This window comes from Castor canadensis, chromosome 2 (genome assembly GCF_047511655.1).
Source record: "Castor canadensis chromosome 2, mCasCan1.hap1v2, whole genome shotgun sequence".
NCBI classification, from domain to species: domain Eukaryota; kingdom Metazoa; phylum Chordata; class Mammalia; order Rodentia; family Castoridae; genus Castor; species Castor canadensis.
The window spans coordinates 151,318,248-151,335,006 of record NC_133387.1 but is presented as its reverse complement, the minus strand read 5'-3'; the positions used below and the strand labels follow the sequence as shown (position 1 = coordinate 151,335,006).

General features: G+C 35.4%; 1 non-coding gene across 1 annotated transcript; it reads left to right on the top strand.

Annotated features, from left to right (window-relative positions):
• The first annotated feature begins 16,243 nt into the window (after window positions 1-16,243).
• On the top strand, window positions 16,244-16,375 carry LOC141421147 (small nucleolar RNA SNORA51). Its single transcript, XR_012445820.1, has one exon. It is a non-coding gene; the product is annotated as a small nucleolar RNA SNORA51 (small nucleolar RNA).
• The last annotated feature ends 384 nt before the right edge of the window (window positions 16,376-16,759 follow it).

Sequence of the window (16,759 nt, the reverse complement as noted above, 5' to 3'; positions counted from 1 at the left end):
TGAAGTCATAGAATGGCAGAGCAGCAAGTAAAGTAGAGAGTTCAATAAATTATACCTAAATACAAAGGATCTGAGGACATGAAACAGCACTGCCATTCAGATGGAGTGCTTTCTTCATCCAGGTGTGTAAATCCTGCTTCTGGTAGTTTGAGTATACACCTGTCAGGTTAGGTCATCTTTACTCTGAAGCTAGGAAAGTTGTTTAAGACTATTTAAAACTTAAGATGAAGTGGTTAATAACTTAGCCAGAGAAGAGCCATTAATCAGGTGCCGTTTTTAATTTTCAAGCTGAAGGAGGTAAAGAAGTTCAGGAGGGAGTCTGGTTCTCATAAAATTGAAAGAACAGGAGGAGCCAAATTAGGATACGGTCAGATGATCATGTGGATTGTGTTAATTGTGTTCATTCATGCTTATTGATCACACTTGTGTACCTTAGGTAAAAGCCATTGTCTTGCTTCTGTACCCAAGCTTGCTTGCTTCACAAAGATTGCCAGGGATTTTTGCCTTTATAAACCCTGCTAAAAGTTAGAACAGGGCTGCTCTGGGTCCTGACGACTTATTGGTCAGAGCAGTCGCCAACTGGCTAATAAAGACTCTCCTTTAAAGTCTTTCTTGAGTGGTTGTATCTCATTCTGACTCATAACAAAGGTACCTAAAGAGTACCTCAAGTCAGGGAGATAGTCAAAGAAATTGATCAAAGATGTAGTTTTCCTAGTTCATTATCCTATCTTCTGGAAGCTAGATGGGTATAAGTGTAAATCAAAACACTTCCATACTAGATGTCCAAAGCTGTAGGTACTCACACAGCACTGCCATCAAGTTTCATTTCAGTCTTCCTTTGAATGAAAAGATTGATGATTACTCATAGCTTGCATGACTCCGTGCTGCCCCAGATCCCTCTCTGCTCTCCACGCTGCACAATGAGTTTGCATCATTGTCTTTCTGCCAGCCATTTTGCTACCAGGACACTGAGTGACATTTAATGATCTTTCAACATGACAATGTCACACTCATCACTCTCTGTCACTCCTGACGGACCCAAACTTAAATGTAAACATGAAATGTAAACTGACTTCAATCCAAACTTTTCAATTGACACCTATCAACACATATTGATGAGGTACATGGAAGAGAATATAATCTGTTGCTTGATGTCTTAAGGAATCAAGGAAAAGGAAGTGATCATTCTACAAATTTGAGGTGGAAATTACACTATTTTAATTGTCATTTTAACTAGCATCAATTATATGAACTTGAAGAAGAAAACTTACTTTTAGTGTACTATTGTGCTATTATGCTCTTGTGCTGTCATTACTATTATGCCATAGTACATACCTGTTCTCTTATGGAATTCTTGGAGGGGCTCACCAAGTACTTCTGAATGTCAGTATACATCTTTAAAGTATGAGAGCTGCTGAAAAGGAGCAACATCTAAGTCCATGAAATGTGAAAGATACATGTAGACATAATAAGTGGCTTCTTCTGATCAATAAAAAGCACTTTGAAAATGAGACAGTTGAATGACTTTAAAGCAAAACCCCTTTGAACAATGAATACACACTTAAAAACTGATGGATAGGAATGTAAAACAGGTCCTGTTAAGAGGGTGAATATTAGTGGGAGGGGAGCAGGTGAATGGAGAGGGTAAAGGAACTGAATATGGTCAGTGCACTTTATATACTTTACCAAATAAAATAATGAAACCTGTGGAAAAGGTTTTAGGTAGTGGGGTGAGGGATAAGAAAAATGATGGTGGGGACAAACTGAACCAAGGTACATTATAAGCATGTATTGCAATGTCTTAATGAAACTTCCCTGCACAACTAACATGTGCTAATAAAAATGCTTAAAAAGTTAATATGCCCAATCTTATAGACAATTTCCACTTAAAAAATTGGTACCAATTGTTGGGTGTTGGTGAAAGTCATCAGAAGATTTTAGGCAAGTACCTTACATTTCTCCTTCTTTCAATCTTCTGGTCTCCAACTGGTCTGTAATAGTCTTCTCTCAGAAGACTACCCCGAGAAGGGTTCCATCAACTACAGCTTTCACAGCCATAGTGGACTGTCATTCTTACCAAGTGCTTATTAGCACCTTCATGTAGACAGGAAAAATGGGGCATTCTCAGATATTCTGATTAAGCCTTTGTCTTTGAAAGGCTTTGTGTACCTCGGTACCTACTTTAAAAATCCTTCTACCCCTGCCCTAGGAGTAAAAAAATAACAACAAAAAAAAAACTGTTCTATAATCAGTTTCTACCAGGCCTAAGTTGACAGTCTTATTGTCACTTTTTCTGAATAATAAGGCTTTGGGTCTTTAAGGTAAATAGGGAAGATGAGAATGGGTGAAATGTCAGAAGCCACCTGTCCTTCCCACAGTAGTATAAAGGAGGCTTACTCAGGTTCTTATCTAGTCTTCCTGTGAATATCCAAGGGGATTTCAGAAAGAAGACAATAGAAGCAAAAACACTGTCTTACGCTGGAGGCACACAGATTTTCATAGACACACTTAACCCTTAGTAATTCATTTAAAATGTTTAGCTGAGGTCTGGGAGTAATGATTCATACCTGTTATCCCAGCCACCTAGGAGGGATAGGTAGGAGGATCACATTCTGAGGCCTACCTGGGACAAAAAGCTGTAGACCCTATCTAAAAAAATAAGTAAAGGAAAAATGGGCTGGGGGTGTGGCTCAAATGGTAGGGCACCTGTCTAGTAAGTGCAAGTCCTGAGTTGAAACTCCAGTATGAAACACACACATATGCACAAAATAGCTGAATCCTCTTAGTAACTTAGATGGCATCCAACAGCTTCTGCTCTGAGGTAGACATTTTCTCAGGCCCATTTTGTCCCAGGTTCCTTTTGAAATCTGTGTCTTCCTGCATGTAAGAATAAGCTTTTGCCCCAAATCTCCAGTTCTCTGATTGAATCAAGAAAAGTCATTTATTTGCAATTTGTCCAGGTTTTTTTTTTCTGTTTGTAAAATTATTGTTCTAGGGAAAAAACAACGTTTTCCACCCAACACCCAACATTTCACATGCATATTAGAGATTATATTCTTCCCAATTCTTCAACACAAGGAATGATAAAGTAAGAGTACACTGACATTTAAAATCTGAAGACACTCAGATGTTATCCAGTAAATGTGTGCTGTGCATCATTACATAGCATGTCATCCACTCAGATGCAATAAGCCTCTTTCAGAAAGCAGGGATGTTTTTCCTACTAACTGAGCAGAATAATGTTGGCAGTGATTGTAAGATGTGATTTATCCAAACATCATCATGGATATAAATGTATTTGATATTTGGATGTATTCCAAAATATATTTAATAACTGAAAAGATTATTCAACTCAATCAAGAAAGGGAAAACCACAAAGGAATAAATCATTGAGTGCCTAAATTACTCTATAATAAGAACATAACGTCATTTTATAAAAGTTACCAAGTAGAAGCAGGAGAGACAAACAAAGCATTGTAAGCACAGTACAGCACAGCTTTGTGTTAAAGCCTCTTGACTCCTCACTAGAAATTAGTGAGAAACCAGCTGGGGCCTGACCAGACTTGCCTGAGCAGCTCCTAAGGTTTTTCTTTAGACTGCTGCTGTGTTCTCTGATTCTTTTCTGCAATTTCATGCTAATCTGCCTAGGAGGGCTTCTTTTCTATTACTGGAGTTTGAGAGCAGAGAATTCTCAGCTGCTCCTTCTTCTGCTGTTAGACAGAGTTCACAGGTGAATAACAGGTCCAGGATAGACAGCTGCATTTCTAAAGGGTAGTGCGTGGTGACGCCGGCCCTCATCTAACTCTTGGCTTGATGGAATGTGGGAAGGTTTTACTCATTGTCTCTAAGCAATGAGTAAAGCAGGCTTTGCCCATTAGAGAGGAACATATCTTATTTTTTAACCTAATTGATTTTTGTCATTTTGTCAGGAAGACACTTCCTTTCTTTGTGGATGAAATCTGAAAACTATGCTCCTCACGGCGCAGAAGCAATTGAAATTCTAACTCTGCTCTCATTTAACGAAAGATGTAATGTACTACTCTGCTTTTACTACTGATGAGCTAACTGGTTCATGGCCACTAGGTGTGAATTCCACGACTGTGAAATTTTGATATTTGATAAGCAACATATCAAATTTTGAATAGCTAACATTGTTCTCAAACTTAAGTATATGTGTCATTTTAAGTTATTTTGCATTATACTTGAGGCTTATTTCTCTATAAAATGTGGAGAATGTATTAATTTTAAATCATACTTTAAATATGTTTGGGAATTTTTATTGTATGTTGGTGAGTTGTACAAAATCGAGTATCAATAATCACATAATAGTAAACTGACTACAAAAAATGTTTATTCCCTTTACCTCCCATAGTTATCATTTGTGTGTAAGAGAACCTAAAATGCATGTTCTTAGCAAATTTTCAGCATTCGCTGCATTATTAATTATAGTCTTCATGCTATACTTTAGATTTATGCTTCCAAACTAACTTCAAATTTGTACTCTTAAGTCCATTTCCTCTTGATTTTCTCTCCTTCCTGCCACTGGTAACCAGTGGTTATTTATATACAAATATATATATACTTTACATGTAAGTGAGATCACACATTTTTCTGTTTCTTGCCAGATGGCTTATTTCCTTTAGTGCAGACTTCCAGGTTTTTCCATATTTTCACTAATTGCAAATTCCTTATTTTTTCCACAATTTCTTCATCCTTCTTTCACTGGATAATTAGGTTGTTTTCATATCTTGCCTTTTGTAAATAATAATACAAAGAACACAGTGGTGTAGTTACATCCATGCGGTGCTGATCTTGTTCCTTTGGGTTTGTACCCAACAAGGTTCAGTGCATCATATGCTTCAATTATGTAACTTCCATACTGATTTCCATAATGACTGTACAAATTTACATTCTACCAATACTGTATAATATTTTCCTTTTATTCACACTCTTGCCAACAGTTCTTAGTTCTTAATTTTTTAATAGCCACCACAGCAGACTGGAGGTAGTGACAACATGGTTTTTACTTGCATTTCCTTACTGACTAGTGATGTCAACTTTTTCATATACCTATTGATCATTTTTAATGTCTTTTTGGGACTATCTCTTCAAGTCTTTATCTATTGTTAAGTGTGTCATGGGGGGGGTGTTGGGTTTTTTGTTTGTTTCTTTAAGTCCTGTGAGTTCCTTATATATTTTGGATATTAACTACCTTTATCAAATATACATATTGAAAATATTTTCTCCCATTCCATAAGCTATCTTCATTTTGTTGATTTTAATTTTTCCTTGTGCAAAAGTTTCTAATTTGATGTCATTAGGTTTTATTTTAGTTAACTTTTGGCATGGTATCCAAATATTTCAATGCCAAGACCAACATCAGGGAGCTTTTTCCCTAAGTTTTTTTCCTGAGAATTTTACTATTCCAGGTATTGTGTTTAAAATTTAAATTATTTTAATTTGTTTTTTGTATATGGTATTGACTAAGGATTTTATAATTAGGTTATGTTGTATCTCCCAAAAGGCTCACATATTGTAGACTTGGTCCCCAGCTAGTGGCACTAGTAAAATGTGATTAGATTATAAGGACATTGACCTAATCAATGTATTAATCCATAGTTTGATATCATCAATGGGATGTGGAGGAAGCTAGGAGGTGGAGTTTAGTTGGACGAAGGAGGTCAGTGATGGCACACCCGTCCTCCACCACTCCCTCTTGCTTTCTGCTGCCTGGCTTCCATGATGAGAATAACTTTTGTCCACCATGATGGTCTACCTCATCACTCGTCCAGAAACAGTGGAACCCATGACCAGGAACTGAAACCTCTGAAACTGTGAGCCAAATTAAATACTTCATCTTTAAGCTGTTCTTGGGTATATAGTCATAGCAACAAAAAATAGCGAACAGTGTCCAATTTCAATCTTTTACACGTGGATATTCACTTTTCCTAACACCTTTTACTACAACGATTATCTTTTTTCCATTGTATCGGCTTGTTGAACTTGTCAAAAATAAGTTGGCAGAATTATACATTTTATTTCTGGCCTTTCCGTTCTGTTCTCTTAGTCCATGAGCCTATTATTTCCCATTACGCACTATTTTTTACTTTTTACTGTAGCTTTGTAATAGAATTTGAAATCAGGGAGCATAATGCCTCGTTTTCCTTTCTCAATGTTGTTTTGCCTATTTGGAGTCTTCGGTGGTCACAAATGAATTTAAGGGTTGTCTTATTTTTTTTTTTAGTGTCTGTGAAAATGCCATTGAAATTTTGAGAGAGATGTTCTGAATCTGTGCATTGCTGTGGGAACATGGACATTAAAAAAACAATTTTTCTAATCCACAAATACAGGATTATCTTATTTACTTGTGACTTCTTAATATCTTTCAGCAATGTTTTATAGCTTTCAGTGTATATGTTAAAATTATGTCTAAGTATTTTATTATTTTTGATACTGTAGTAAATTGGATTGTTTTCTTGATTTCTTTTAAGATTGTTTTTGCATTAAGATGCAAATGATCTTTATATGTTGAATTTGTATCTCTCTATTTTACTGAATTCATTTATTCTAAAGTTGATTTTATGAAGTCTTAGGGATTCTCCACAAGTAGGATGACATCATCTGAGACAGACATTATTTTACTTCTGCCTTTCTGATTTGGCTGTTATCATTATTAACACTACTATATTATCACTATCAGAATAGGGTGGTTAGGTACTTATTGTATGCCAAAAATTGAAGATCATGTCTGTAAAACAGTAAAATGTGACACGTAAAATTATGAAAATGGCTGGAGTGAAGCAAGACCAAAGGTTTACTGGCAAATGATCTGTTAATGTCTGACCATTGAAGGGAAGCATGTTGACCAACTTTGAAGGATTTACAAATTTAAAAGCAGTGATATTTTCCTGAAAGATATACTAAGTGTTTGCTTTGCACTTTGCCTGCACAGCACAGATATGTATTGTACATGAGCAAACACATTTAAGTATTAAAGAGAAAAAATTAAAATAGGATGCAAATATGAATTAATTTTGCTTAACTAAGCTTTTTTCTTAAATTGTTATAGCAACTTTTAAATGCCATATAGTCTAGAAAACCATTTATAGAAGAATAATATGCTGCATAAAACTTAGAAATCCCCAAAAGGGACATATAACAGAGAAGGAATAAATAAGAGTCATTCTTTTAAATGTCTGATCTCATTTTTAGAAATATTTGAATACTAATTTTGCCAATGTACCTAATTCTTCCTGACTTTTCATATACTGGGTTAAGATAATCCTTACTGCCTATGCATTTTGTTACTGCTAAGAGCATATTAAATGAAGTGCTCTTGTAGTTTGAAATAAGTGAAGCAAAAACAAAACCCACTGAATTTCCCAGTAATGCATATTTTTACTCATATAATTCAACACAATAAATATTTACATTGTGGCTACCATATGAAGGACAGTTAATCCTTCATAAGATAAAAGGAAAAAGGGATGGTTTTTCTGATCCAAACCCCCTTGCAATAATGTGCAACAAGTGACTCTGAGCAATATTGCCTTTTATTTTTGCTGATTCCCTGTCAAGCAAGAAGGAATTTATCTCCTATAATTAGCAAGCAAAGCTGTATAAAACTGAGCTGGAAATTATAATTTATATTCATCATAAGCCTTTCCACATATATGTTCAGTTTTATGTGCTTATTATTTAATTTTGCTTTGTACATAGTTAAGTTTTAGTTACAAAACCAAAGTCTTGAAATATTGATATATTTTCAAAAGGCATAAATGGTGAAAACACTTTTTGAAATCTAAGTCAATACATCTCTAAGGGGAACAAATACTATCCACATTAAAACAGTGAATTCTTTCTAAAACTGAGGTTCAGTTTTAATGCCTATGATCTTTGAACATGTGTATTCAATAAAATTATTACTAGGAAATGTAGGTTGTGATTTTATTCAAATAAAAGGAGCTTATAAAATAAGGTTTAATCCACAATGCTAAAATCTGAGCACAAGCCCACAATGTGTAATGAAGAAAGGACTACTCTTGTGGTGTTAAACATAAATATCCAAATCAAATATTCACAATTTAAGTCAAAAATATTTCCTCTATGTTATATAATAGTTTTTCTCTATTAGAAGTCAGAACAAAGACAAAAAGAAATATTTAGGAAAGTTTTTGTATATTTATGTTCTTTTTAAACTATCATAATAATTATATATTCTTTTAAAGATGCTTTCATTGCTAGACATAGGGAATCCACACCATTTATTGATTTGAAGTTTTGCTAACATAAGTGCATGTGTTCTCAAGTATAATCATCCATCTTAGAATATATGCTGTGGGGCTGGGCATGGTGGGGCATGTCTGGAATCACAGCTACTTGGGAAGTGGAGTTCTAGATGATCACGGTTCTAGTACATCCTGGGCAAAATGTTAGGAAGACTCCATCTCAATACACAATATTTGTGTGGTAGTGTATACCTGCTATAAGGGTAGGCATAGGTAGGAGGATCATGGATTGAGGTTCACACTAGGCAAAAGTGAGACCCCATCTAAAAAAATAAACAAAGAAACAAAGAATGTATAGTGTGTCACTGCCCTGATGTGTGGAAACCCATGACACACATTACGTTTTGTTTCTTTTCTCCATTGCCTTGATCTTTCTGAATTCTTTTGATATCTTTGCTTACTTTATTGTCAAGAAATTGTCAACATAAGCTCAATGCTGAGTAAAGTATCACAAGCCATCACATATCTGCGATATTGCTTTAAATTTGAACACAATGCTTTGGTGCATGATCCTACACAGGTGAATGCTTTATTATTTAGAAATCCTCAGGAAGGAACAAATTTCTAAGCTTTGGGCATATTCAACTATGACCCTGGGTCATCTTCTTTTCATAGAACGTTGACCATCCTAGTCCAGGAATAAGCTCTGTGGGCCGCGGGAACCAAGTGCTGTTCTGAGCCTTTGCTCCGGGTTCTTAACAAAGAGTTTGGTCATTAGCGGATGACACGAATGAAGAGGGACAGGAGGACCACAGGATGTGAAGGGACGGAGCCAACCCAGATGAAAAGTTCAGGAACTGTGGAGCGTCTGCACCTGCAAGTCATGACTAAAGGAAAAGACACAGTGTAACTTATTTTTCTGACAAGACCTTGAGTGCCTTTGCTTTTCAAGGTCTTGAGTTCAATTTTGGCTTGCTGTGTGCTGTCTGTATGGACTGTTTTTGGTTCTGATCTTACTCATATCATAACAGAACATTTTTCCCTCTGTATTTAAACTTGAAGGGTTTTTAAGTTCTGCTGTGTTTAAGCATTCCATTCTTTTTTTTAATTCATTTATTCATATGTGTATACATTGTTTGGGTCTTAAGAAATAACTTTGATAACAGAATCTTGAATTTAGGAATTAGTGAGTCATTCAGAGATGATGTTTGTTAGTTACGTTGCCAGAGCTGTGGAGTCACAGAAGTTCAACAGGAAGGGTTCACAGGAAGTTTCTACTCTTGAATAGTATCTTTGTGTTTCTTTTTCCACATTCACTGTGAGTAACTATCTTACTCCAGCAGACAGTGAAAAAATAAGCATAATTTAAACCATTTGTTCTTTAACATATTTGCAATGGGCAAACTATGAGTATAGTCAAGGGAAACAGCAAAGTAAAATTTAACACATTTCTTTAAGAAATGGATACTTCCTGAGATACATCAATTGTTCAGACCATACACAAAAGTTCAACAGCCAAATCTTGTAGAACAACTCAAAAAAAGCACAAATCAGCATTATAATTTTCTTATAAATCATTAATACTCAAAATAGAAATATCAAGTTACAAATGTAAATTTTAAAATCCCCATTTAAAATTAACAATATAAAATCCCAAGAATGAGTGTGATGAGAATTGCCCGGAATCATTACAAATAAAGTGCTTATACATTATCAAAGAACATGAAGAAGCATTGAAGAAGTGAAGCTGACCTCCTGTCTGTGGTGGACAGTGCTGTGTGGCTGCCAGCATTTCAGCTTCCTCACTAGTTCTTGGTCGAAGCCCTGCAAACCCTGGTTGTTCCTACAGCCCCTCAGACCCCAAGTGAACTGACATCTTGAGTTCTTTCCCTGCTTCTGTTTCTCCTTTCTTACTCTCACCCTTTTGCTTTCTCATTTCTACATTATAAAATTAAACAAAAACAAACCCATGAAAAGGAAAGTAAATAACATTAGAAAATGAAAAAATAAGAAATTAAGTAGAAAGGCAAAAAGGGAGGGATGAAAGGGGCTGTCTTCTCAAATGTGAAATCTGTTGTGTGTTGAGTTCTTACAGAGGCCACATCCGTGGAAGGGATGAGAAGGAAGAAGGATGAGCTCTGAGAAGTGGAGGGGTGACACAGTTCCCAAATAAAATCAATGCACAAGAAGCTCCAAGCCTAAAGGAGCCTTCAGGTGTTGTCCAGGTTTGGGCTAGATGGCCAGGCTTGGCATGGTCCTGCATTGATTATCCAGGTTATGGTCCAGTTGGGATGGGTGTGCCTGGGCTCCCATAGCTGAAGGGCAGAGCTCAGCACTGGGTAGCATGGAGTTCACTGCAGATCTGGCCCTACTGTGTCCACCTGAAACCTGAAAACCCCCAAATGTTAGCTTAAACAGAAAAACAATAGGAAAAGACTCAGACGTCTCAATAGCACAAAGTTCAGACTGTACAAAGTCTGCATGTACAATAATTCTCTTCAAATTGAATGTTGCCAGGCATTGTGATGCAGGCCTGTAATCCCAGCACCCAGGAGGCCAAGGCTCATGTGTTTGAGGTAGTGAGACACAGTCTCAAAAACAAAACAAAACAAGCATAACATATTTAAGAAAGAGTACAGTAAACAAAAATAGTTGTGTGGAAAATGGAAAAACCCTCAGGGAAAAATAGGAAAACTATCTTTGTCTCAGATCATGACATTACACCAAATTCTAGTTGGGTCCCACTTGATATACAAGCCGGAAACATTTACAAAAAAGTTTTAGGAATTACAACTAAATATAATAGTGTAAGGATCATACATATGCCTAAGAAAGTAGATATTACCTTGGGGAATTTAAGTATATAGCAGCACATTATATATTAATACAATATAATACATTACATACAACATTATTTCTTTATTTAAGTATACTGGATGTCTTCAATATGTACAGTTATATCCAAAACAGTAAAATTTAAGTGGAAAATGAATGGAAAAATTCTATCAAGAATAATGATAATAGTCAGCTATTCAGTGTTATTTCTGCATCACATGAGATTTTATTTATTAATTGTATTCCTTATATTTTTAGTTTACATCACAGTACTATGAAATAGTTACCATTTTTTCATTCCTTTTCAGAAAATCAGATAGGTAGATTTTACCCGGAGGCATCAGGCTCCAATGGAAGCCACTCTAAAATTCAGCCTCTTACATAGGGCAATTAAAATAGTAATCTTATTAGTGTATTTGATATAAAAGAGTTTTCATAAGAAGGAAAAAAATTGGAGGAAATTTTAACCAAGATCATCTGGAAGTATGTCTCAAAGAAAAAAATGAAAAAAAAAACAACTTAGTTGTGAAATAAAGTTCATGAATGATGATTTCAGTTTCCCAAAATTGGAAAACTGAAAACATGCCTCATAAATATTTAGTAATAAGAATTGCATAAATTATTTTATGCATAAATTCCACATATTTGAAAATCCATACCATTGAATGCACTGTGATCATTTGAAGATGCTGTAGAACAGTATATTAATGAGATACAAAACATGCTTTGTGTAAATCTGTATAATAAAATTAATATACATAAAATAGATTAACATAATTTTTAGTTGGTTGTGATTTGAATTTAGGATTGTAATTATTATTTTTCTCCTTGCTTATGTCCAGTATTTTCATATAAAATGCAGGTTTTACTTCCTGTAAGAAAAATAAAATTTACTTTTCAAAAATTACTTTCAATGATCAGAATATTAGTATACTATTTTATATTACTTATAAAAAGACAAATGTACTTGCTTTTATGTTTTATAAATATGTTGTTTATGCATATATTTAACATAGATTATATTTATATACTATATATGATCTGCCTTATTTACACTATTTTATATTTAAAGTAGTTGGATGTGTTTGAGTTCAAAAACTCCTATCAGAGATATGTATCATTTTACATGATAAAGTATGAAGGTGGAAGACAAAATGTATGTCTTCAAATGGTTACAATAATATCATTTTTATTGCAAGATGATCTTCAGTTCATTATTCTTATTCCTTTAGATAATAAGTCAAAAGCGAATAGAATTTTGGAGAACTTAAATACAAAAATATCTTGAGTTATCTCAAAAGCAACGAAAGTGCTGGCAGGTATGATGGTCCTCATTCTCTAAGTAACTGTCTTTCCTGGAAGCACTCCACAGATGAAATAAACCTCCAGGAAGTAAGGCTCAACAAGTGTATAATTTAGCAAGTGGGATGTGGTGGTGTTCAATGCATACATTATGTTTCAAGAAGCTGCAGATACCATGGTACGGTTTGATTTGATCAATACGATATCCTTCACAAATAGAAAAGCTCATATGGCAAGGGTGTGTTCTCATTAAAATGTGTGAAATAAATGTTTGAAACTCAAGTTTTGCTTAAGTGCATATTCTAGCCCATGTCAGTAAATATCATCTTTGAAATTGCAAGAGAAGCAAAGCAACAAAAAATATCATCGCAATAACTGGAATAAAAGAGCATCTGAGTGCAGACTTATGTATTATTTCTTATATTCTAAAATATAATTAACATACTGTTCATAGCCAGTGCTGAATTTTTTGTTTTGTCTTTATGTCATGAAAACTATAATGACATCAATTTTTATTTTTTAAAACAATGTATGTTCCTTAGAATTCAATAATTAATAAAATTCATACATTTCTCAAATACCAGTATTTAAGATACAAACTTTTATCTCCAAAGAAAAGTAATGTATTTTAGAATAAATGTATTTTCTATACTGATTTGATTAACACATGCACAAATATTTTTATTTGCCATGAACTATAAAGACCTAGGGAATTCATCATGACCAAGAAGTCTCTGGCTTGGAAATTATAATGAACATTAAATCATTATCATACTAGCTGAGAAAGAGGGTGAAAGTGACAGAGGACAGCAGAGTAGTAACAGAGAACATTGTGACTTAAAACAGCATAAATTTATTATCATAGTTTCTGTAGTTTAGAATCTGATAGGCTCAGTTGGGCCCTCTTGTGGGGGTCTCCAGATCTAAATCAAGCTGTTGGCAGGACCACGTTCCTTATGGGAATCTCTGGGAAGGAATGCACCTACAAGCTTATTTGCATTGTTTTCTGAATCAAACTGTTAAGATATGGAACTGAGGTCTTTGTTTCATGATAATGATGAGATGGACTTTGCACCTGTCCACACTCATTCTCACGCTTCCAATGGCAGGTCGAATCCCTTTCATACTTTGAATTTCTCTAATGCTCTCCCCTTCCATGTCTCACACTCAAGCTGGACTCTTGCTTTTAAGGAGCCTATATTAGGTCCTACAGATAATCTGAAATAACCTTGACTCCCCAACACCAAAAAGGAAAATAAATACTGTGTGAATCTAATGTCACCTCAGTTTATGTCCTCTTTCACCAAATTCAGGAGTGGACATCTTTGAAGAACTACTTTGAAGAACCTATGATGTTTTAGAAATTAAAATTACAAGTCACATTATAAAACTGCTACATAGCTGTCCCTTAAAACTTGTCTTTTTATTCATTTTTAAAATATTGAATAGAGGATAAATGAGTTTCACTAGTTCCAAAGACATTAGTTAAATACCTATCACATACAAGATACCAAAATGTTTTTTTAAAAAAATTAAAAAGATGTGGTCTTTTTTTAACCATGACAATGTGTTGAATCTGAATGTAAATCTAAATCTATCTTCTGGAACTAATTAGTCACAAAAGTCACCCCTTATCAGGATCAGCAGGCAGCTGATTTTAGAAAGCACAGCAGCTTGGTTTATTTCTCATCATCATCATCGTCATCTGCAGGGCTGGGGATGAAATCCATGGCCTCACACATTCTAGGCAAGTGCTCTACCACTGAGCCACGTGCCCAGCGCAGCTGCTGGGATTTTCAACACAACAGAGTATATAGGTGTCATCTGCCATTTTGACCCTCAGAGAAAAATTTGGATTACTTTACAACTTAAACTAAATTAAATATCTAAAGGTAAGAGTTTGTCCACCTGTACAAAGGAAAAATAATAATACACGATCTACCTCTTTTAATTTTTACTCAATTTCTGGACTTCTGAAATTTTATTTAGAAATATACAGAGAATAAAATAAGAAACACCTATGGCCCACACCCAGAACTAACAAATTGCAACATTTAGTCATGTATTTTAGTAGCACATAAAATGTTACAGGTAAAATTTGGGCCTTTGTTATTCACCTTCTAGCCCATCCCCTTTCCTCCTTAGAGACAACCCTGGTCCTTCAGTTCCTGCTTTACTACACAGTTTCATTCAACATCTTTAGCCATAAAAGAAATGCAAATCAAAATGACATTAAGATGTCACCTCAATCAGAATGGCTGTCATCAAATCATCAAGAACGCAATCAGCAACAACTGCTGGCAAGGATGCTAGGGGGCAGAGGAAGGAACCCTAGACTGCTGGTGGGAATGTAAATTAGTGCAGCCACTATGGAAGTCAGTAAGGATTCCTGAAAAATCTAAATATAGAACCACCATACAGCCCTGCTATGCTGCTCCATGGCATATGCTAGAAGGTACAGAAATCAGCATAGCTTACTATACCTGCAGTCATGTTTGCTGCAACACTGTTCACAAGAGCCAAACTAAAGACTTAGCCTAGGTGCCCACCGACAGATGAATGGATGAAGAAAATATAGCATATATACGTATGAAAAGGTCATAATGAAAACCCAGTTTTTAAAAAATGCAAAAAAAAGAAAAAGGGGTGAGGGAGGGGTTGCAGGAAAGAGTAATAGAGTGGGTGAATATGATCAAAGTCTATTGCATACATGTATGAAGATGTCACAATGAAACCCCCCCTACAATTAATATGTGTTAATTAATATGTATTAAAAATGTAAAAATGTGTACATTTCACACATATGTTATTACTTTTTACGTTATTTGGCAACTTACCTTTTTTACCTAATATATTTTTTGAGCTCTACTCACTGTTTTCTTTTCCAGTGAGAGACAATTTTTATTTAACTATTTTTCACTAGGAAGCTGATTGTTTGCTCAGTGTCCTCAAGCATTAATCAGTGCTTCAAATCTATACACCAAGTGACCCCAGGACATTGTCACAAACCCATAGTAGAGCAGGATATATAAAAATTTCATGGGAAACAGTGACAGATTTGTCAGATAACATGCCAGCTATTATTAGGTTCTGTAAGCCCATTGGGTACTTCTTTTGCACTTTTTTTTTTTTTTTTTGGTACTACTGAGGTTTGAACTCAGGGTCTCATGCTTGCTAGGCTGGCACTCTACCTCTTGAGCCACTCCACTAGCCCAAGCCCATTGGGTCTTCTTTTGGCCAGAACAGCTGGATACGTCTCTTGTCCTGGAACTTCTACAGAATAATTATTGAGACATTAGCTGGGGCTAGGTCTCAAGTGGTAGAACATATACCTAACAAGCAAGAGGCCCTGAGTTCAAATCCCCTTACTAGCAAAAACAACAGTGAGTGATGATAAAGAACACCAGAAAGGAGTAGTTTAGTGTTAAAACTCTAAAAGTCTCTGGCAGACTGCCCACTATGAGCTCCTAAATTACTTCAAATATATGGTTTTCACCAAAAATGTCCCTCGTACTTTGAAAAAACTTCAACATGTACTTCACTCTTTGCAACACGTGGGGCAAGAGAAGAGAGGGGACCAGGAAGGCTATGGTTGTTGAAAGGCTACAGTTGGAGAAGAGAAGGAAGCTCTCAGGTATAGTTTCTAGTGAATAATAAATCAACCCTCTAAATCACGAGGGGTATTTCCATCCCTTCTGTGAAAGCAGAAGATCAGCATGAGGAGTATTTTGAAAACATGTCCTCATTTTTATTTAAAAGGACAGCATAGAGACCCTGTTTAGGGAATGTGTGTAGTCATGCTTAGACAGCACTAGAGATGCCACCAGGACACTGTGGGGCTTTTTACAGAGGGAAGACTGGTTGAGAAGACAGGACTGGGCCTCCTGGTGCTTACCACAGGCTGTGTTCTTCACTTACTGTATAGATACAGAGGAGGGAAAGTAACCTACACAATACACAGTTCAACTCAGACCCTATGCCTGGTCTGTATTGTGAATGGGAAGACATAGGGTGGAAATACAAGAAGAAGAAAAAAAAAAAAACAGGACTGGTGGCATTTCAGTGAAGAATGCATCTTTCTCCCCACAGTCCCAGGGCAGAGGCCACCTAGGTTGCTCCACTGGTCTCTACAAAAATTCAATTTCTGCCATCATATAAAGTTATTGCTATATAAATAAAAAGTCCTATAAGAGAAAAAAAAGGATTGCCATTTTGTAAAAGGTCATAAAAAAGTTACAAAAATCTTTAAAAAGAAATATAACAGTGTTAGGGTTGTGGTTAAAAAAGGAACTCTGAGAAGTCTGACTGTGAGGGACATTTTCTGAACTTGATAATGGAAAACAGTAGCATTTGGAAGAAATGGCATTAGAATTTTAACAAAATTAATTTCTTAT